This window comes from Juglans microcarpa x Juglans regia, chromosome 3S (genome assembly GCF_004785595.1).
Source record: "Juglans microcarpa x Juglans regia isolate MS1-56 chromosome 3S, Jm3101_v1.0, whole genome shotgun sequence".
Taxonomy (NCBI): Eukaryota; Viridiplantae; Streptophyta; class Magnoliopsida; order Fagales; family Juglandaceae; genus Juglans; species Juglans microcarpa x Juglans regia.
In genome coordinates, this window is record NC_054599.1 from 5,342,240 (window position 1) to 5,365,897 (window position 23,658).

Here is a 23,658-nt window from a genome sequence, read left to right on the forward strand (position 1 = left end):
TAGATTGATAGTGGGGTGAAAATTATATTTTCTCAAAAAATAAAATTAAGTTTCATTGACAAAATACAAAAGTTGCTATGCATATATACACCTATAAAAGTTACTGGTAGAAAAAAGTAACAAAATAATAACTTAAAATAACAAAATATGATATATCACAAAACTATATTAAAATTTCACGTCCTTCATTGTCCTCTAATAATTTCTAGTCCACCACCAAACCAAATCAAGGGGATCTTAATAACACTCTTCACTAATGAACTTTTTTCATTTTTATGAAATTACAGTCTCAAAACTAAGGCTCTAACTGAGTTTTTTGAAGACTAATTGAGCTGAACCCAACTAAGAGGTGAGCTTGGCCGCCGAGACTTAGTTAAGACCAGCTTTGATAAGCATGGTTTAAATGTCTGCCTATATCAGAAAGCCATGCATCAAGATCGACAAATACATGCACGAAGACGACTGAAACAAATTAATTTAAGATTTTTGACTGTGCACATAATATTCAAATCTTTTGTAAAACAAATAGATTCTTCATCCTTCCAAGCCCAAAATGCTGTCAAGAGAAGAGCCCTAGATGATTATTTATGATTATTTACTCAACACTAATAGATAAGAATATATGATAGGCGTGCATTTGGGCATGGAAATATGACCCATTATTCACCACAGAAACTCAACTAAGCCTGCAAAAAACTTGCATACTTGGCACCCAGGAAAAGCCTTTGAATGCAGAGTAGGGCATTTTTGGTAACCTCTTCATTCCCATGGATCATCAGTTTCATCACCCTTTCCTTGGCCTTGAGGTCCATCACAATGATACACCCAGCTGGATGGTGCTGGATGAACTGTGACAGATCAAAACAAGCAACAGCTACAGCCCTTGGATCGCTGGATGTATCCAAAATTGTAAGGAGGACCCTCAAAACCTGTAACATACAATATATATCAGTACTACAAAATTTTCGTGTTGAGAAATGCTTCCTCCACAAAGAGATTTCATAAAAGTAAATTCACAAACTAATGTGACTTTATATGGTATGTCAGATTGTAAAGATCTTTTTACTGTAAAGAATATCTGATGTATCACATCAAGCTACGTCGGTTTGTGAGATCTCTTTATGGAGCATTCTCTTTGGCATGATATTGGAGAGTTGTTAAACTAAGAACACAATCATAAAACAAAATTTCTAGCCCAAAAAAGTATGGTGTGGCACTAGAAAATACCCCATTAGGACCAGTCATTGTTAGGGCTCCCCATTGTCACTTATATAGTTTAACTCCATCTAGTATACAACCAATGTGGCAATTGGTGCACATCTATACAACTTCTTCACAATCCAAGCCAATTCAATTTGAGGTATCAAATCCTCCACACTTAAATCTCTGAGGTCCTCATCAGGACCAAAGTTGAACATTGCGATCCAACCTAATATTTCCCAAGGTTGTCATCGTACAACCTCATGCTTCTAAATACATGAAATAAATTGTTTTACCAATTTGTATGAGGGGTGATTTTCAGTAGATTCAGTTGCTAAAATTACGGTAGTGATGATCGGAAGTTACTTTTAATAACGATCTATAATTGTATTTCCTATTCCTTTTTTGAATTCTTTTTTAATGGTGTTGAAATGGTGAAAAGCAAAGCATACTTTATCCATAACAAGTTTTTTGTGTTTTTTTGTAACCCCTAGGGGTTGGCTCAAGTGGTAAAGGCCTTGGGCTTGGGGGTATGCTCCCCCTAGGTCTAAGGTTCAAATCCCCTTTAGTGCAAACAATCTCTAAGGGCCATCGGACTGGGGATTTTCCCCTTGAATTACTCAAGGTACACTTGCGAGAAACTCCTTGCTGAGAGTCTGTGCACCCCCGGGATTAGTCGGGGCGTCGTTCCTGGACATCCGGTGCCAATAAAAAAAAAACAAGTTTTTTGTGTATTTTTTCTGACATATCTTTTCTGATATTGGTACAACGCAGAGGTTCAAGAAGGGTTTCAATAGCCACTGATAAAAAGAAACAGAGAGATCTGTTTCAGTTTCAGTTGAATAATTTGGATGGTAAAATATACTGGATGGATATGGAAAAAGCAAAATTATCAGTAGCATAATTGGTAAACATACCAGGAAATCATTCTCTTCAAATCTCGTCATATTATCACGCCAAAAAGAGGGATCTTTGTGCACAGGAGACCAGTCAAGATGACCAAGGAGGACTTCTTGCTTGTACAAATCAAAAGAACTTAATTTCTTGATGCTTTCCTTCAGACCTTCCTCCAGTTGATCCAGAGCCTCCAACAGATCCTATGTAACTTTGAAATAATTAGAAGAAAACATTATCATAGTAACATCTTTGTCTTTAAGATTACTTGGCAATAAGGCACATATGCTGAGAGTCTGAGACACATCTAACACAATAGATACCCAAATGTACCATAGTATCAGAGTGCATAGCACAATATATTTAGATATGACTAAATGGAGAAAAATTAATTGATTAGGTCGATAACAATAGTAATCAAGTTTAGCAGTGGTGCAGCACAATGCAGAAATCGAAATAACCATTGGTAACCGATACAGAAAGCATCATAAGTTTGGATTATCCAATTGAGTTACCATATTGACAGAAGGGACAACATGATTCAGATTTCCCACATTTTCACATTTGATCATGGTAGCATCCAAAATTTCATGTTCAAGTCCTAAAAAGGTCAATCCTATATTTTGCTTTATAGCATTAAAGCTGGACAAAAGTGACTACAATCCGACTTTTCTGTGATAAGTACCATTCAAATTAGATTTAGGTACAGAATCTTGGCAACCCAATATTGAAACGTTACATGAGAAAGAATACTAGATGTGAGGATGTCCAAATGAATGACAAGTAAAACAAGAATAGATCAAATCAGAACAAGTATACAATTGTAAGGCACTACTGGTAGCATATTTTGAGGGTAAAATTGAAAAAAAAAAAAAATCTCTAAATTGACATGGTCATGTGCAACAAGAACCAATGACCGTGCCAGCGAAAAGTAAGTGATTTGAGTCAAGTTGTGCACCAGATTCAAAGGACGTGCCATAAAGAATGAAGGTTTATAAGGGGTGAAGAAAATATTATTCCATGTTTCACAAAAAAATTACCCTATAGAAAGCTCAATAGTAAAACGAGGAATATTCTAGTTGAAGCAAGGTACAGGGCATATTAGCTAGGTCTAGGTAAAGTTCAATTGAAGACAACCACCAACAGAGAAACTCAGATGCATGCATGATGTAGACTAATAATCATTGATATCTTCAAGGCTTACCCTATAGCTCCATTCTACTGAGTATAGAATGGAACTCCATTCAAGGTTTATTTTTGTATAATCTCTTTGTGTCTGTAGCACTTCTCTTACCGAAAAATCAACAACTTAAGTATAGAAGCTTGCAATTCTCTCACCTCGTCACTCCATGCTTGGGTCTTCAAGCTTTGCACAATTTCTGGCAATCCTAGGTCTACCATTTGAGCACCAATCGTCTCTTTTGAAAGCAAGATCCTTAGGGTTAAGACAACAACTCTGACAACCTAGCAATAAATGGAGTGCCCAACACATTCAAATCAGATATATAATGTTCTTTTCCAGTTAGTAGATAAAATGCAACTAGAAGCTAATTTTTTTTTTTTTTTTTTTTATCATTAATCATAAACTTTATTGATAATATCAACCTATCAAAACTACATATTGACAATATGAATACGCATAACCCAACTACAAGGATTGTATACAAGAGAAACACCTAATTAGAATTAGGAGGTGGTAACTAGGAGCTAAAACTACATGCATGAAATCTGCTTGCAAGAAAAGGAAGTGTACATATTGTTCCTTATGAAAGAAAATTGACACACAATAAATGAATATGATAAAGGAAAATATAGAAAAATCAGAAAAAGTAAACTGCTACCTGCTTATGCACATCAAATAGATATTGAAATGAACCCTGCAGACTGAAAACTCACCTTCTCTTTTGTGGAACTGTTAACAACCTCTATTAGTCGTGGCAGGGTTCTTGATGTAGCCAAGTACTCAACTGCAGGCTCATAGGATGAAAAAAGCCAAACACAGAGACAAGATTCATACAGGAGCTGTAACCAAGATAAGTAGTCAAGTTCAGTCAAAGTTTATTTTAGTGTTTGAATGATGAAAAACAAACTCAAATTATAATTCCATAACTCCAAGCCTGCATAACGGCAAGGACTAGGATGCACATTACTGGTTGAAAACAAAATGATACTTGTCAACCATCCAGAATATGACAAAACTTGCCAGAATCGATTGCTGTGTGGATGCCGGAGAAATCAAAGGAATGAGCAACTTCACACCATCTGCTTGAACAAACAAGGATCTCACCACCTGTTCCTTAAGTAATGTGGCAAGGCCATTGATGGCAGTAGGAACAGCACGATTAGCATGGGAAGGCTTCTTCAGCTGCATTCAGGCATCAGGACCAGGTGACAATTGCAGGATCATTAAGAGGAGAATACATCGCACAAAGTTACATATTGAAAATGACGTAACATCCCCTACTTTTATATATATCTTCATATTTCCAAACCTCCCTCTGAAATTCTTAAGTTTAAAGAAAAAGCTCTCTACTGAAATTCTTAAATCTGTACTACTAAGATCATTGTGCAAATTGATGACAGTTTTGGCAGTTTCCCATCTTCCCTTTTCTCTTTATTCTCAATTTATCAAACTTTACAGAGTATCACTTTTAGGAGGGCCTCTTGTATAGAACCTGTACACTTTTTTTCCAGAAAATATTATCTGATGTAGGACAGAAGGCCATGCAGCAAAGTCCTCAACAATTGTTCCTGATGCAGGTGTCCAGAAGAGTTACAGAATGTCCTGTCAGCAAGGACATTAAAAACCTCATCCTGATCCGAGACTTCCAGTGAGTGCCATCAGCTATCATTTTAGCATCACCGTATATCATGGAGAGTTTAAACAGACATAACCACCAACTTATTGCCTAATTTCAGCACAATCACTTTCCATACTTTTCAAGTTTCAGCACCAAATAATTATCATAATAGTTTAATCTTATTGTTCTTTCTAACTTTAGATGATTTAGATTGATTTGGTCCACATAATATTTTCTTTCTAATTTTTAGTTTGGTTTCCATGCATGGAACTACTTAGGGGTGGGAGGCAGCAGGTCACTCAACCCACATGGCCCGCTCAATCAGCCCAGCCCGCTGGCAAAATAGGGAGGCAACCCGCCTGCCCAACAGGCTGAGCGAGTGGATTATGCTAGAAAGAATGAGTAAGTGGGTGGGCGGGTTGAGACCCGTCCGCCCGCTCCCAAGTATATAAGGAAAAAAACCCTACCTTTACCCCTCATTTTTTGCCCCTTCTTCTTCTCCTCTTATTTCCGAACCTCTCCCTCTCTTGTTTGAGTTATTTCTTCCTCTGTCATCATTAGTCTCTTGAAGCTCTCTTGAGGCATAGAGACCCACAACTATGATTGTGGATCTCTCCAGGTTCACAGACCCAGGGCTATGACCATGGGTTTCTTGAGAAGTGGGTTGAGGAGCAAAGATCCACAGCCGTGGCCATGGCGGATCTCTTGAGAAGTGGGTGCAGGGCATAGGTTGTTTGATTTTATTTTTCTGAAAGTTTTTCAGTTTAGTTGGAGGGTTCCTAGATGGTTGGGTTGTGCAATCCACTGCCCATGCAGCAGATACGGATGGGCAGAGATAAGGGCGGGAATGGGGCAGGGTCGTAAAATAGCCGCCTCGCTCAGACGAGGGCAGGGGGGGAGCGGTGGAGGTGGCTACCTGCTCATCTAGGGCGGATGTCACCCTAGATCCATTGGTATGAGAAGAGCACCAATCTCTTTCAACGTGTGTTGATTTTCTTTGATTTGAAAACACAACTTTTTAATCACTTTATCCCTTTTGCTACATCAATTGGTATCAGAAGCAAGATTGGCCAAATTTGATTGCAAATGATAGACACAGGAGCAACCACTCTGATGACAAAGAGTGTGGAGTTTTAGTCCTTTGGGCAAGCATTGATGCCCAAGAATAGCGGGTTCATGTCATTGAACACATGCTGCGAGAGAAAAATCAAGCCATTGCTAGACTTGAGATAGGTGGCAACAAACATCACAATCCCAACCAAAATCACATCCCCAAAGGAGCGAATGGCCATTCGAGGGCAAAATGTGGTCCAAAACCTCAACAAAGGGATCACGTTGTGGTAGAGTTTTTTTTAGCAATGGTGAGGTGGAGAAGAATGTGGAAGCAAACACTGGAGGACATAGAGATCAAGAAGGCACCCACAACTTCCAAGCCAATATTGCTTCCTTAACCTCAACAAACACACAAGTAACTGACACTTGTCAAGGTTAATTTTCTATTTGCAAATTTTACAAGGGAGAGGTCGTTTGCGATGTAGTATAGATGGATGCATACCATGTGTTTTTGGGAAGGCCATGGCAATATGATGTGGACATCCCATACAAGGGTTGTGGTAATATTTACCAGTTTTGGTGGCATGGTGTAACGCCCTAATGGAAGGCCCAAATCACATGACCTATACTTCAAAAGGACTAGTCAATGATACAATTGGAGCCCCATTGAAATCTTATAAAGAGCAATAACTTCTCCTTCCCAAGCAATGTGGGATCCCATACATCACCTACCCTTATTCATATCTTATGGGGTATCACACATGGTTGAAAGATTGTGTTGTTATTAACAAGCATAAAGGGGTTTCTCCCAAAGAGTGAAGATGTTTCAGGAGGGCAACCTAGGAATGATGTACCTGCGCAAGAATAGGCATCCTATAAGCACTTACAACAAGTGGAAGAACCGCAAGTATGGGCTATTCCGCATAAAGAAGATCAATGGCAATGCCTACATGGTGGAACTTCATGAAGATATGCACATATCCTCTACCTTTAACATGGCAGAATTATTTGAGTAACACCTGTCGGAACATATCTATTATAAAAAGCCAACTCGAGGACGAGTTATTTTCAACCAAGAGTGATTGATTCAGGACAGAATGTTGTGTCAGCAAAGCTGTCCACAACTGGTCTTGATGCAGGTACCCAGGGGAATTACAGAATATCCTATAGCAAGGTCGTCAACAAACTCGTCCTGAAGATAGAATTCTAGAGAAGGTTGTCAGCGAGTGTGGCAGCAGGGGTGTCCTGTCACAGCAAATCTGTGAGACTTTCAACAGATACACTACAGAATTTCTTCCCTAATTTCAGCATGATCAATATCCAAGCAACTTTTTTCCAAATTTCAGCACCAAATAACTTCCATTATAATTTAAAGGACGTTTGGATGTTAGGGATTTTCATGAAGTGTAAAAATGTTCATAAATAGTTGTGAAAACTTTTTGAGAGGAGGTTTTAATAAGTTTTATAAAGGTGGTGGGACCCATTGAGAATATGTATGGATGTAAAAACTTTATAGATGAGCTTTTATGGATGTAGTAATAAATAATTTAATATTTTTTTACTTAAAAAAGAACCTAAGCCACCCCGTGGTGGCCCAGTTCAGGCCGCCTTGGGGCAGCCCAGATCCGGCTGCTTGTGGTGTCCAGACCTGCCACCCCGTGGTGGGAGGCACTACAGGGTGGCTACAGCTATCTTTTAAAAGAAATTAAGAGAATATTGTTTGGGAGATGAGATTTTGGCATTTTTGAAATTCGTGAGGAGTTTTTATTCTGTAGATGGTACTATGTTGGAAATGAAAGGATCTTTGACTGTCGAACATCTCTAACTTCAGAGGGGATTTTGGCCTCGTTTGGTTACACAGATGAGATGAGATGAAAGTTGAATAAAATATTATTAGAATATAATTTTTTAATATTATTTTTGTTTTGGGATTTGAAAAAAGTTGAATTGTTTATTGTATTTTGTGTAGAAGTTTGGGAAAGTTATAATGATTAGATGAGATGAGAAACATCCCCTAACTGTTATTTTTCAATCACTTTATCACTATATGTTTAACCTATAATATTTATGTCTCTGCACACAAATATTGTAGATTGTAATTAAACATTGTTCTTATCACCAAAGCCTAGACAAGTATTTAAATGTGATTGGAGTCTAAAAACTGCACCAGAAATCTTAAGGTTGTGTCTATCCAACATATACAACAACTACCAAGATGCTCAATATATCCAGTCTTTAGACAATTGTCCGATTCAGAGATGTAGGCATACCTGTGCAAGAAGCCATTCTACCAACCCTTTCATCACATCATCAATATTAGTGGACCTTTTCTTTGAGTTTGAGGCTTACCCATTTGCAATTATACCATGCTGGGCCTTTGGCCTAGCACTATAATCACCAAAAAGTAAAAGCCCATTTACCGGGAAAGCATGCCATAAAATAACCAGTTGATTAAGCACTATGGCTTTCAACTTAAATGGTTTCAATTTCAATTTCAGAAACCTAGCACTTCACATTACAGATAGAATCAGATTTAAGGTACCTTACTATTAAAGCAAGTATCTTACAGCTCCTCTTGTATGAACCAATTACCCTTTGAAAGCAAACTGAAAGGGAACCAAATAATGAATTCTTTTAGTTTTCATCGAACTTTGGAAATAAAAATTGAATTATGGAATGATCAAGTTGTATTTAATAAAAATAGATGACAATCAAAGCAAACAATTCCAGAAATAGGTAAGATGCCTCTTTCTCTAGTGGTAATGTACAACTTGTTCGTAACAAAACATTATACTATCCATAACTCGATAAAGAGCAATAGTTGCTTTCTGTGAAAGTTCAAAGAAGAAACAAACAAATTGTAGAAGGCAACTTGAGGCAAAAGAAAGTGATACACAATTCCAAAAAGAAGAAAAATATTGCTCCCAGCTGGTTATAAATGCCAACATAATCAGGGTCCCTATAAATAAAATATTGAAAGGCATCACAGGTATAGTCATCTAATCTGTGAATTATACAAATAAGTGAGGAGACAATAAGCATCCAAGATGTCATTATCCTTCATGTTCAACATGAAATTATACCTCCTGACATGCAATTGAATGCTCCACAACAATTGTACCTAGCATGTCTATTCATACTTTCTAACAAGATAATTCGAAAGGAATGCATGCAGTATCAGACATGAGGACGGTCAATAAAGCTGGGATTGAGCAGTTTGGAAGTATCCTTTGCACCGAAGCATCCTTCGTACAAGCAACAACGTAAACATCCAGGAAAGCTTCTTTGAGCACACTACCACCACACCACAAATATGCCAGAATCTAATCCTGGTTTCGACTCCCACTTCAAATCTAATATGGTTAGAGAAGTTCCCCCAACCTTTTCTTAAGTTCTTCCATAAGACTCATTAGGACGTCACCCACCCCACAAAGATCTATATTTATAATCTACAACTGACCTCCACAAGGCTTCTCTCTCATTCTGATATCTCCAAAGCCACTTTCCCAATAGTGCACGATTAAAATAGTGCATGATTAAATAAGAGCAAGATTGTAACTACTAATCCACCCTCGAAAATCTGAGTGCATACTATGGCCAAACTTACTACGTGAAATTTGGCCTCTTCATCTAACCCACCTCAAAGGAAGTCCTGGTGCAGGTTGAAGCTTCTCAACGCAATTAGCCACACTAGAAGGAAGCAGAAATAGAGATAATTATATAGTTAGGCTAGAAAGAGTGCTCTTGATCAGAATTAGCCTACTAGCTTTGGACAAATACATTCTCTTCTAGCCAACCAGCTGTAACTTTATCTTCTCAATAACCCCATCCCAAGATCACCGTTCTTCTCCAAAAAACCACATCTCCTCAACAAGTGTAAAAATATCACCCAATTGACATGACCATATGCATTCTCCATATCAACTTGTAAAGCATCCCAGGCTCTTCAGATCTAAGTCTACTAGCTGCTAAACCCCGCTCACTAAACTAATAGGTCTGTAATCTTTAACATTCACAACCCTCGGTTTTTTGGGTATGAGATTGATGAAGGTAGCCTTAAAACATTTTTCCAAAACTTACAATGGGCATGAAAATAATGGAACACCAGCATAAGATCTTTCATCACATCCCAAAAACTTGAAAGAAAGGCATAGAGAAACCGTTTGGGCTTGGTGCCATTTCACTTTTCAATGCTTTCACCACTATAAGAACTTCCATCTTCAAGTCGTGAAGGTTCTTATAAATTGAATTACATATCAATTAAAGATGGGATTAGGGGTTGGCTCAAGTGGCAAAGGCCTTGGGCTTGGGGGTATGCTTCTCCCAGGTCTAAGGTTCAAATCCCCTTGGGTGCAAACAATCTCTACGGACCATCGACTGGGGGATTTTTCCCTTAAATTACACGAGGTGTACTTGCGGGAAACTCTTTGCCGAGGGCCTGTGCACCCCCAGGATTAATCGAGATGCTGTTCTGGAATCTCAGTGCCAATAAAAAAAAAATTAAAGATGGGAACCACAAAAAATTGGGAAAGGCTCTCTAGACCATGACCTGCAGTCAAGTTAAGCCAAATTTTAATGAAAATAAGATGATAAACAAAAACCTAAACTGAGAAAAAGTGTAACTTGCAACAACTAGGGACAGGCACTTCAGAATTTCCAAAGCATTTAAATGGGATTCAATCACACTTCCTCATGCTTCCACCATTGATCTCCTTTATTTTCCATGCTTTTGTTTCACTTTATATTTTGTATTCATACTTCTTAGAGTAACCTTGACCATGTGTTATATTGTCGAATTATATAGTCTCCTTAATCAAATAAGAATACTTAGATGTGCTTCTCATCATTCACGTTTCAAGATTTTAAGGAAACAAAGCATAATCTTAGCAACTCTGTGGAACTGATACCAGAAATCCTCTTTTGCCGCCTTTTTTTGCCTATTTCAAAAGTTGATGTTTATGTCACTTTAACTAAGGCTCCGTTTGGATGTTAAGAGTATATCAAATCATTTGTGAATAGTAGTGAAATAATAGTGAACTGTTTGTAAATAGCAGTGAAGTAATTTGAGAACAATTGTGTTCCCAAACAGAGCCTAAAGGTTTTAGGCTGTTAAAGTTGTTATATTTTCTATTATCTTATTACTCTTATAGCTTTAGGGTGTTATTGTAATATTTATACAAAGTCCAAAGTCTTTCTTTCACATTCTCTTTGTTTCCCTCTCCTTCTTCCCAATCTTTTCATTTTTACAATTCTACTTTTACAACTACATTTAGGCTTACAATGATCTCTCTCTCTCTCTCTCTCTCTCTCTAAGCTTGGGCCATTCTGAGAATAAAAAGAAGCTAAAATTGATAAAGGCCATTAGCAAGTGGACATATTCGCAGACTTGTATGCATGTATACATGCTCAGCAGCCTATCAAATGACATAATAAAATTTTGTTAGAACCATCACGCAAATAAGAATTATATCAAGATGTTTTGTAAGTAAAATTGGGAAATAAAAGAATGTGGATGTACTGGGATGCAAAGAATGATGAGTGCAAATTCCATTTTATTCTAGCGTCGTAAGTTGTATTAAGCTAGAGCAAGGAAAACTGGGAATTAGATTGTTTAAGGGTTGGTTTGGATTCAGAGATGATATGAGATGGTTTTAGATGAAAGATGAAAGTTGAAAAAAATATTGTTAGAATATTATTTTTAATATTATTATTGTTTTGGAATTTGAAAAAGTTGAATTAGGATTTGAAAAAGTTGAATTGTTTATTATATTTTGTGTGAGAATTTGAGAAATTTGTAATAATGAGATGAGATGAGATGAGAGACTTTCTGAATCCAAACGGGGCCTAAAGCTACAAATAAAATCTGAGAGGGAATTTGCTTTGGCATTTGAAAACTTAAAAACAAGAAGCTCAAACCAAGAAAGAAAAAGCATCTTGCAATTAAATCGGAACAAGATGCATCAATTAGATTCCATTTCAAATTATATTATTCCCAGAAAAGATTCATCAATCAGATCACTGTGTCTAAAATACACACAAGCAGAGAGAGAGAGAGAGAGAGAAGCATCAACTATTTCTTAACATCCCAAAAAATGCTTACTTATATACTTAAGAAAGGTTCATAAGTATCTTCATTGGCAAGAGAATTGTCGTGGAATAATCTTGCTCTGTTTGGGTTTGCTGTCAAAGAAAATAACAATAGATTCATTCCATTATTAATATGTACACAATAGAACACTAAAAATCTTCCAGTTACCAGTAAGCATTTCATCGATTAACGCCAGAACATATTCTTCAGTTTCCTCTTTAAAAATGTCACTAAAATGGTAACAAAAACCCGAACATAAGCTGGACCATCCTGCCACAGTTGATTCAACTTGTTAATATTATTGGAAAGAAACCAGATTCATTATTTCACTTTAATGCAGGGCACATTTCTCAACTACATTTATGTTCACACATCAAAAGTACAAACCAATGCAGCTGTAAATCAGGAACATAAGGATCGTTGGAGAACTAGATAGAAAGAGAAGGTAAAAAGGTTCAGAATACTATTAAGTAGGCAAAACCTATACCCAGATAAAAAAAACATGACAGCAATGAAACATTACATCATCTAGAAGTTGCACTCTATAACTTTCTGCGCTATTATCATAATGCCTTAGCAGCTGAAGGCATGTCCCTGTGATGAGATTAGTTGTCATGTAAGTCTCCCATGGAATGTCCCTCTCCAAAACCTAGAAAATGAAGAACACATTAATTCAAAACAAGATTTTCAGAAAATGGCAATGGAAGGATATGCTAAATGGTAATATAAGATTAACGAGTTTAAATTCTTGTTTTTTATCAATAAACAGAACTTTATTCAGCATAAAATAGACAAAGGCCCGACTATACAGGACATATACAAGAGTGTTGCCTATGCATGCTAGTTTAGCTATACAAGGAAGTCATGAAAAGACATGCCATTAAAATCAATTATAATCAATCAATGGAGTAAAGTATTGAAAAATAAACTTCTAAGCTCATCCATTAACCACTCTCGATCTTCAAAGCTTCATGCATTTCTCTCCCTCCAAATACACCACCATAGACAAATTGGGAGCATCTTCTACACTGTTGCAATCTGAGGACCCCAGATATCTCACCAAGAAGCTAGGAGGTTGATTATCTTTTTCGGCATCACCCAATTAATCCCATCCGAGCAAATTAGTCATTCCAAATGGTCTTAGCAATCTCACAATGAAGTAATAGATGATCTATGGATACTCCTCTCGTTTTGCACATACAACACCAATCCATGACTATGATGTGGCATTTCCATAGGTTGTCTATTGTGAGGATCTTCCCTAATGAGGTCGTCCATACCAAAAAAAAAATGTCTTTAGGGGTCCTTTTGTCTTCTAGATACTCTTTTCCATGGATTTATATTATGCGTGGTCATGGCATGATAGTAGGAGCGGATTGTGAACTTTCCTTTCTTAGAAGGGCATCAAAAGATCTTGACTTCAGCTCCCCTCATTATATGGGTGGAGTACACTAGATCATAGAACTTTGAGAAAGTGTCAACTTCGTAATCTTGTGCATCTCTAAAGAATGTAACGATCCATTGGGGAGTACCATTAGATAGGATTAAGAGGTCCGCAATTGAGGCTTCTTTCATTCTTGCTACGTCATAGAATTCTGGATAAGCTTCCTAGAGTGTTGTATTGCCACACCATACATCATGCCAAAATTTAATTTTAGACCCGTCACCCACCTCAATACAGATATTTCTTGAATATGTGTCCCATCCTTTTCATGCGTTTCCATAGCCCCATCCCATATGGCCCACTTACCTCATTTGAATACCATCCTCCCTATGGTTCACCAAACTTCGATTCTATGACAGCTCCATAATGTTCCCCGTTCATTGTGGTGTCTCCATAGCTATTTGCCAAGCAATGCTTTGTTAAAAGTTTGCAAGTTCCAAGTTTAAATTCTTGTATTGCAAGGAATTATGGGTGTAACATGACATGGGATTAAATGATCCACAATCTTAAATCAAGAAAAAGATTCCAAGGGTAGACCAATTGAGAAAAATTTAAACAATACCTCCAGTGTCAATGAAGGAATATTGGTTTTTCAAGGAATTAGTTGTGAAGTAAATTGAGGACTGATTAACTCACTCTCCACTTTTCTTTTTCTTTTCCGTAAGATCTCATTCAAAACAGATTATTCTTCACACATACAATGTCTACCAGAGACATTATATTTTCCTAATTTCCTTTCTATTCTATCAATGTTATGAAAAGCACAAAAGGCTGCAACCCAAGTACACTCTATCTATACAAGAGAAAGCACCCGACTAGGCTGCTTTCACAAAAAAATGAAAGAAACCTCACATAAGATGTCAGCCATTATGCTTCCATCAGTTGGTCAATGATATCTCCCCTCATCTTCCTGTGTTTTAGGGGTCAAAAAATTACTCGTATTTAATCAAGCATTTCCGAGCAAATGGTTGTGGTGCTATGTATTGGAAAGAGAGAGTACTATGGGAATTGGAGGTGGAAAATATGTATGCGAGCATGGGGGCAAATGGTGTTCTAATGCAATCAATGGACCTTTTGGAGTAGGGCTATGGAACATTTGCCAAGGGTGGGGTGAATTTTCTTGGTCAATCAGAAATGAGGTGCATTCTCTTGTATACTTCCTGTGTATTTGGGCTTATGCCTATTTTCGTATTAATAAAATTTCTTTTACTTGGCATAAAAAAAATGAGGTGGGGGATGGATGTAGATTTAGCTTTTGACATGATGTGTGGTGTGGAGATCATACTTTAAAGGAATTTTATCAAGAACTGATCAGAGTCATATCTTGCAGAGAGACATCAGAGGCTGAACTTTTCCAGATTACAAATGGCAGTCCACAATGGAGCAAATACTTAATTAGATTAATGCAGCATTGGGAAGTGGAATTGGTCTCTTTGCTCCTCAACCTCCTGCGTTCACTGAGGATGCGGGAAAACCATGAGGATAAAATGGGTTGAATGGGTTGGATTCATTCCAGAAGAAGGCAGTTTATGGTCAGAAAAGCATATGGCAAAATAAGGTGCTCTCAAAAGTGGCATTATTGTATGAATAACGGCTGTAAGAAAAATTTTAACTATGAATAATCTCAGGAGGAGACTTATAATACATGCAAGAAGTATGGAAAAAGCATTGACCACTTGTTGTTTCATAGCGAAGTAGCTAGTGCCTAGGTTGAGAACTTCCACTGCCTTGGAATAGATTATAGAATGGGTGATGCCACTACGAGTGGTGGAGTTGATGGTAGCTTGGGGAGGTAAACTGGATGGAACATGTGTAAATGCTGGGAGGATGGCTCCTTTGTGCTAACTGTTGTGTATTTGGATGGACTAATGCCCGCAACTTTGTAGTTTTGAGAGAATATTGTAAGAGTTAAAAGCTTATATATTCTTAAATCTTTGTATGAGTGGACTACAGCCAGTGACAATACCCGCTTTGCATCTTTTTACATTTTTTCAATTCTTGCTCTCTTCCCCTTCCTTACACAAGGTGTTCCCTTATGTATATTCCCGGTTGCCTTGGGTTGTGGCCCTTACGCTTTTTAATAAATTGTGGTAATTTTTATAAGCAAAAAGATATCAACCCTTTATGCATATAATTACATTAGTACCTGAGAGTAAATGAGTCTTGCACAGATTGCCAGGATAAAATGTCAGACTGCTACAGTCACTACCATTTAGGGCCCGTTTGTTTTCAGAGATGAGATGAGATTAAAGTTAAAAAGTTGAATAAAATAATGTTAGAATATATTTTTTAATATTATTTTTGTTTTGGAATTTGAAAAAGTTGAATTTTTTATTTTATTTTTTGTAGGGATTTGAGAAAGTTGTAATAATGAGGTGAGATGAGATGAGATGTTTTTCGAAAACAAACAAGGCCTAGTTCAAGTGTCAGACACATGACACATCCACCGTATATTTTCTCATCTACATGTATATTGACACTGTTTACCATCCTTTTTTCCTTTCAATTCTTCATTGGGAAAAATTTTGCATATAACCAAATTTTAAACAATAACCGGTTACTGCAATAACAAAAGTTTAGCCAGTGGGAATTCTTACATAAATGTGAAAGTTGAACTAGTGTGTCAATTTCTAAAATTCCCATATTTCTCAGAGTAAAAACACCTCTCTTCATGAGAAATTTATTAACCAGTGTCCAGCAAATCACCTTCCACTTTTCACAATCAGAAATTTGGCTTATTTAGAAGCGACAGGAAACCTAAAACTATAGAACTGCCGTCTTATATCTTTCCACTAAATCCATTCCAGTTGAGCACTAAAAATTATGCAATCCATGATCCAGAAATTTGCACGTTGATATTAAAAAAAGAACAACTGCAAAACAATTGAATCCAACTTCAAAACAAACCAGAAAAGAAACTAAAATATACATATAAGAAAGAAAAAAGAAAAAGAAAAAAGAGGACTGGATCACCAACCTGTTCCGTGGTTAGCTCGGCATGGTCCATGGATACTGAATTTGAAACTACACCAGACTTTCACAATTACAACACCTAAAATCAATAAATAAATTAATATTTTAGTAAAACAGAACCCCAAACAAAGCGCCTGTCAAGAAAGTTAGAGAAAACATGGATAAAAAATGAAACCTAGATAAAAACGAAAAGTTTAGCGATAAGATAAAACTTTTGGGAGGAAAACTTAGCACCCACTCTGCATGGAGCAAGCGGAAATGTGATCCAAAATCCTCCCAGAGGCAATGTCCTACCATTAATTTCTAGAAATTCGTTGAAGATTTTAGAGTGAGAGATGGGGACCGATAATTTACCTCAGAGAGAGAGAGAGTGATAGAGTTTTGAGAAGATGAATGTTTGATTCTCATTAATTTACAAAAATAATAGTGTTTAAATACACGGCTGTACAGACTCGTTGTAGGCAAAATAGCAAGCGGCTGGTATGCACGCTGCTGTACAGAGAATATTTGCAGAGTTTGTCACAACAGATGCCAAGCCAGAGCACTACACAACAATGACGCCTTGTCAGAGCACTACATAATATTTTCATCATAACAGAATCAGCACACAGCCAACCTAGTACTCTACGTGACTTCTGAACCTTCTGGAAGTTTGGATGCTGAGATGAAATTTGATGGATGAGTCATTTTTGAGCTGGAGGTGAGAGTGGTCTGCTTAATACGCCCCCGCGAGCCGATCAGTGTATCAACAACTGTGAAGCTTGTTCGTAACTGGTGAAACCGAGATAAAACTATTGGATTTGTGAGAATGTCAGCTAATTGCTCATTTGATGGAAGAAAAGCAATCTGGAGGCTTTTTGCAGCTACACGATCACGAACAAAATGGAAATATATTTCTATGTGTTTGGTGCGGGAATGAAGTACGGGATTGACGGAAAGATACGTTGCACCAAGATTATCACACCAAAGTAATGGGGGTTTGGGAAGAAAAACATGAAGCTCTTTGAGGAGGAATTGAATCCGAATCAGTTCGGCTATTGTGTTTGTAAGAGACTTATATTCAGCCTCGGTACTTGAGCAAGCAACAGTTCGTTGCTTGCGAGAGCTCCAAGAAATCAGATTTCGACCAATAAAAATATAATAGCCACTGGTAGAGCGACGATCATCTGGGCAACCTGCCCAATTTGCGTCTGAAAATGCTTGAAGCTAGAGAGTTGAGGATTTATGAATGAGGAGTCCGAAATTTATTGTTTGCTTGAGATATCGAAGAAGTCGTTTGACTGCTTGCCAATGAGAGTGTTTCGGATTGTGAATGAATTGACAAATTTTATTGACCGAGAAGGCAATATCAGGACGAGTCAAAGAGAGATATTGGAGATCTCCAACAACACTTCTATAAAGTGTTGGATTAGAGAAAGAAGGTGTATTTGAAAGGGAAAGATGACTTGAAACTGCTATTGGAGAAGTCACCCCGTTGGCAGTAAGCATGTTAGTCCTGGATAGGATGTCATGAATATATTTCCTTTGTGATAGATGAATCCCATCAGACAAATAAGTGATTTCAATTCCAAGAAAATAAAACAATTTGCTTAAGTCTTTAATGGGAAAAACTGAAGCAAGGAAAGCAATAAGATGATCAATTTGTGAGGGATGAGAGCTGGTGACAATTATGTCATCAACATAGATTAAAACAAAAATTGTAATGGACTAAGAAAAATAAACAAACAAAGATGGGTTTGATTTTGATGAAGTAAAACCATATTGACATAAACATGAACTGAGCTGTGCAAACCAAGCTCTAGGAGCTTACTTAAGGCCATAGATAGCCTTCCGTAAGCAACAAACATACTCTGGGTGGTCAGGGTGAATGAAACCTATGGGTTGAGCCATATACACGGTTTCAGTGAGGTCTCCATGAAGAAAGGCATTTTGAATGTCTAATTGACGGAGTGGCCAACCATGGGAGACAGCTAGGGACAGCACAAGCCAAATGGTTGTGGGTTTTACAACAGGACTAAAAGTTTCAGAATAATCAATACCTTCCTTTTGGTGAAACCCTTTGGCAACGAGTCGTGCCTTCCGTCGTTCTATGGTGTCGTCGGCTCTGTGCTTCGTGCGAAATACCCACCTGCAACCAACGATGTCAGAGGAGGGGGGAGGGGGAACAAGAGTCTAAGTTTGACTTTGAATAAGTGCCTGAAATTCGAAAGGATATGGCATTACGCCATTCTAGAAAATGGGCAGCAACAGTGTACGATGTTGGTTCATATGGAATTTCAAGGGAGGTGCTAAGACATTGACGAGTGGGTGGGTAAGGTATAAGGCCATCTGTGAAATTTTTGGGTCTGGAAGAGTTGGTTTTGGATCTGGTAATAATGGGTGATCTCGGTGGAGGAAGGGAAAGTGTAGAGGAAGTTTCGGGAGGATGATTTGTCGAGGAAGGCGGGTCTGAGGAATGAGTGGGTGAAGAAGAAAGTGTTGGAGATGAGCTTGGTAGAGGGGCTGGACTTAGTTGAGAGGAAGTTGGGCTTGGAGAATTGAGTGAGGGTCGTGGGCCAAGAATAGATGGTAAGTAAGTGGGTGAATGAGTTGTTCTGTGAGAGTTGAGTGTGGGCCGTATTAGACTGAGATGAAAGAGGGAAAGAGTTTTCGTTGAAGATGACATCCCGGGAGATGTATATGCGATCTGATGAGAGGTCTAGGCATTTCTATCCTTTGTGCATAGGACTGTAGCCGAGGAAAAGACATCGAGTAGATCGAAAATGAATTTTGTGATTGTTAATGGCCGAAGATTGGGCCAACACTCAGAACCGAAAATTTTGAGGGAAAAATAATCTGGTTCATGATTGTAAAGAAGGAGATGAGGTGATTTATTTTTAAGATTGGGAGTGGGAACAAAATTAATTAAATAGGCAGCGGTTTGAAAAGCATCCGTTCAAAATTTGTAAGGTAATGATGCCGTTGCTAAGAGTGTAAGGCCAGTTTCAACGATGTGACAATGTTCCTCTCAACGACACCATTTTGTTGGTGAATATGAGGACATGATAGACGATGCATGATTCCTTGAGAATTGAGTGCATGGGTTAGGGGGCGAAATTCGCCACCCCAATCACTTTGAACAATTTTGATTTTAGTGTTTAGAAGACGTTCAACGTATTTTTGAAAAATAAGAAAAGTGGAGGTGGCATCACCTTTAGACGCAAGTGGATAAAACCACGTAAAACGACTATAATCATCAACACATGAAATGTAATACCGAAAACCATCTCTTGATATATAAGGGGATGGTCCCCAAAAATCAACATAAATTAAGTGCAAAGGTCTTGGAGACCTATGAACATAATTTTTAAAAGATAATTGCCGACACTTGGCAAGAGGACAACTAGTGCAAAAAAAGTTGGATTGAGAGGGGAGAAATGGCAAGCACTTGGTCTTCAAAATATGTGAAACAAGCCGAAGGGAAGGATGGCCAAGACGGTGATGCCAGTGAGCTACGGTAGTCCTTTCTCCAACAAGAGCAACAGGTTTAGACTTGAGAGGAGTTGGAGATGGAAAAACATATAGGCCATTATGTGTTGGGCCTTTGAGTAGAGGAGTTCCCGTCCGCTTGTCCTTCACAAGGAAAAAAGAGTCATGGAACTCGAAAAATACAGAGTTGTCACAGCAAAATTGATTCACAGAGATAAAATTTTTTGTAATTTGAGGAACATGAAGCAGATTTTGAAGAAGAAATTTGGAGTTAGAAGTTAAGAACTGAGAATCACCAAAATGGGTCACAGAAAGAGCATTTCCACCGCCAACTTTAATGTGTTCATCACCTGAGTAGGGCTCTGCTGAGATGTTGAGATTTTGCATGTCAGAAGTGAGATGGTTTGTTGCAGCGGAATCAGGATACCATTGTTTATCAGTGAAGGACTGTGCACTGGTATAGTGGACAGAGAAAGATTTTTGAGGTTCAAACTGGTATGCTTGATCGAACCTGTGGTAGCATTGCAGTGCAACATGCCCAACTTTGTTGCACACTTGACAAGTGGGTTTGTTAGGAGATTTAGGAGATTGTTGAAAGGAATTAAACAAACGGCCTTGTGGCGCCCTCGATCCCCACGTGTTATTTTTGTGGAGTTCGTGACACCGAGATGTTGACCACACGGATCACGCACCCCAAAAGACCAGTGCTCAAAGTGTGTACAAAATGCAATAAGTGTATAAAATAATATTCGCAGCAGAGAAATAAAAAGGTCTTTCTTTATTAAGTACCATAATTTGTTCAAAAACAGTAAAATAACTTTACAAGAATTATACAGTCATCCGACAGATAAATTAAAGACAGGAAATAACATAAGGGAAACAAATCCCATAACGCTGAACAATATCTCAACTCAGACCTCCGGTGGAGCTGATCCCTCGGGTTCATACTCGGGCTTTACGTCAGACTCTACGGCACTATAAGACGGAACCGTAGGGTAAAACACCACAATAAGATTATGACATCTCAGCAAGTAATTAATCAAAACAACATCCAAGAAATTTAAAACATATTAATATATTCACGCGTCCCCATATGGACAAATATTGCAGAAAATGAAATCACATTATTTTTTCCAAAACTACCCTTTTAATACTCATGCCTAAAATCTCAATTTTGGCCCAATCATAATTATTACAAAATTACGCATGCACCACGGTCTCCCTTATGGACCGTGCGCACACCCTGGCTCTTATCGTTACATCATGAGTAACGTCCGTGCATGAGACTTCGTAACAAGCGATGCTCAGTTCTGCACCCAGCGCGTACATGGCCAAGCATCCTCTAACCTCGCTAGCCAAAAGGTCACGGAATCAGTACGAGAGCGTTACCGTCTCGTCCGTTTCCGTCGTCGCCCTGCGACAACTCAGGGGACGTCACGTCAGTCTGTTACGCTCCCGAGTGACCAGAGGAGCTCCACTAAGATAATGCCCCATCTCGGCTTGGGGTCGTGATACACACGCACCCACATAATTCAGTCTCAATTCCAACAGATAACGTGACATCACAACACAATTTATTAAAAACGATAAATATGCATTTCAACAGTTTATTGGAATACATTTAAATATCTCATTTACAAATTCTCAATAATTACCAAAATACAGTTTACAACCAACTACACGCGTAATCCCAACCTCTAATCCGGCCCAAGGCCCAAAACCAACACCAATTACAATTACAACCCAACACTTCAACGACCTAAGGCCTAATTTCCAACAAACCAACAGTTTACAAGTAAAACAGTTATAAAGCCAATTTAAATTATTTGAGTCACAATGGAAAATTACATACACGAAGATGGAAAATTTTCTGGAAGATCAAGAGAAATGGGCGTTGCTCAAAGCGGCGGCATAACGGCGGAGCAGTGCAAAAAAAAAAAAAGGGTTTTATCACACGGGTTGGCTAACTTACAAACATGTGGAAAATTCAACTCACTACAAATCAGTAATTTCACCAAGGAAACCGAGTGAAATACACAATTTTAGAACCAAAATAGAGCTCGGCAAAGCTTCAAGCTCTCGAATTTAACAACCAAAATACAGAACAAAATACAAAACACCAAGAGATGAAAATGGCTTGAATGAGAGAAAGAGGATGAGGATCTCGGAAGAATTAATTTGCTGAAGCCGTGGCCTATATATAGGCCAAGTGTGGCGGTTTGAAGCGCTGTGTGTCGCACGGGTAGAAGAAGGGTGAAAACGGCTGCAAGCCGTGAAGGAGAAGGAGGCTAAAGTGCGGACGTGTGGCACGGCAGCTGGACAACAGCTCTTCGAGTTCATCTGCCTCGATGACCTTGACAACCACCTCGATAGTTACTTCGACCACCACGTGAGGAAGAGACAGTGGTGATGTTTGCAGAGGGCTGAGGAAGATGACCTTGCTGGATAGAAGTAAGAGAAACGCGACTTTCAAATGTAAGGAGAAGATTGAAGAGCTCAGCAGATGTGATAGGGGTTGGACGGGTAGAAACAGCAATGACAAAGGCTTCAAACTCAGAATTTAGACCATTGAAGATGTAGGAAACCACTTTAAAATCTCTTAGTGGTTCACCGGCAGAAGTCATGGTATCGGAAAGGAGACACACTTTTTGATAGTAATCAGTAACTGAGAGAGAGCCTTTTTTTAGGTTGGTTAGTTGATGGCGTATTTGAAAAATTTTGGCTTGAGATTGAGAAGTGAACATGGTTTCAAGATTGATCCAACGTTCACGAGATGTGCGAGAAGCAACGGTTTGAGCAAGAATAGGTTCGGTGAGAGATGAAAGTAGGGCACTGAGGAGCATCTGATCTGTGCGACGCCACTGGAGGTAAGCTGGGTTTGTTGGGGGTGGGGAAGAAAGTGACGATGAGGGAGAAGAGGTTGGAAGTACCGAAGGTGGAGGTGGAGAGGAGCCCACAATGAAGTGGTAGAGTTCTTGGCCATGGAGATAGGGGATGATTTGGGCTCGCCAAAGGAGGTAATTGTCTGAGCTTAACTTAATGGAAACAAGATGAGAGAAATTGTTGGGATGATGGAGGGTGGGGGAATAATTTTTTTCGGAGGTACCCATGGAGGACGTTAGTCGTTTTTTTGCTCTGGTACCGTGATAGAGTTTTGAGAAGATGAATGTTTGATTCTCATTAATTTACAAAAATAATACAAGTGGTGTTTAAATATACGGCTGTACAGAATCGTTGTAGGCAAAATAGCAAGCGGCTGGTATGCACGCTGCTGTACAGAGAATATTTGCAGAGTTTGTTACAATAGACGCCAAGCCAGAGCAGTACACAACAATGACACCTTGCCAGAGCACTACACAATATTTTCGTGAATCAGCACATAGCCAACCTAGTACTCTACGTGACTCCTGAACCTTCTGGAAGCTTGGCTGCTGAGATGGAATTTGATGGATGAGTCATCTTTGAGCTGGAGGTGAGAGTGGTCTGCTTAATAGAGAGTGATGGTTTTTCCGAAACCGTGAAGAGCTCTAGACAGAAATAGACGGAAAGAAGGAGAAGGACGATATGGTACTATTTTCTAGCAATTTCGTAAGTTTTGGTGGCATTGTAGCACTGAGTGAGCGACACGTTTCACACGTCTAGTTGATTCTCCTTCTGAGTACATAGAGACGAGGCCATATTAGCCAGAGAGGCAGATGGGAAACTTTAAACCACGTAGATGAATTGACTAGCCGACA

General features: G+C 38.5%; 1 pseudogene; it reads right to left on the reverse strand.

Annotated features, from left to right (window-relative positions):
- Positions 1–463: 463 nt before the first annotated feature.
- LOC121257702 lies at positions 464–23,658 on the reverse strand (annotated as a pseudogene).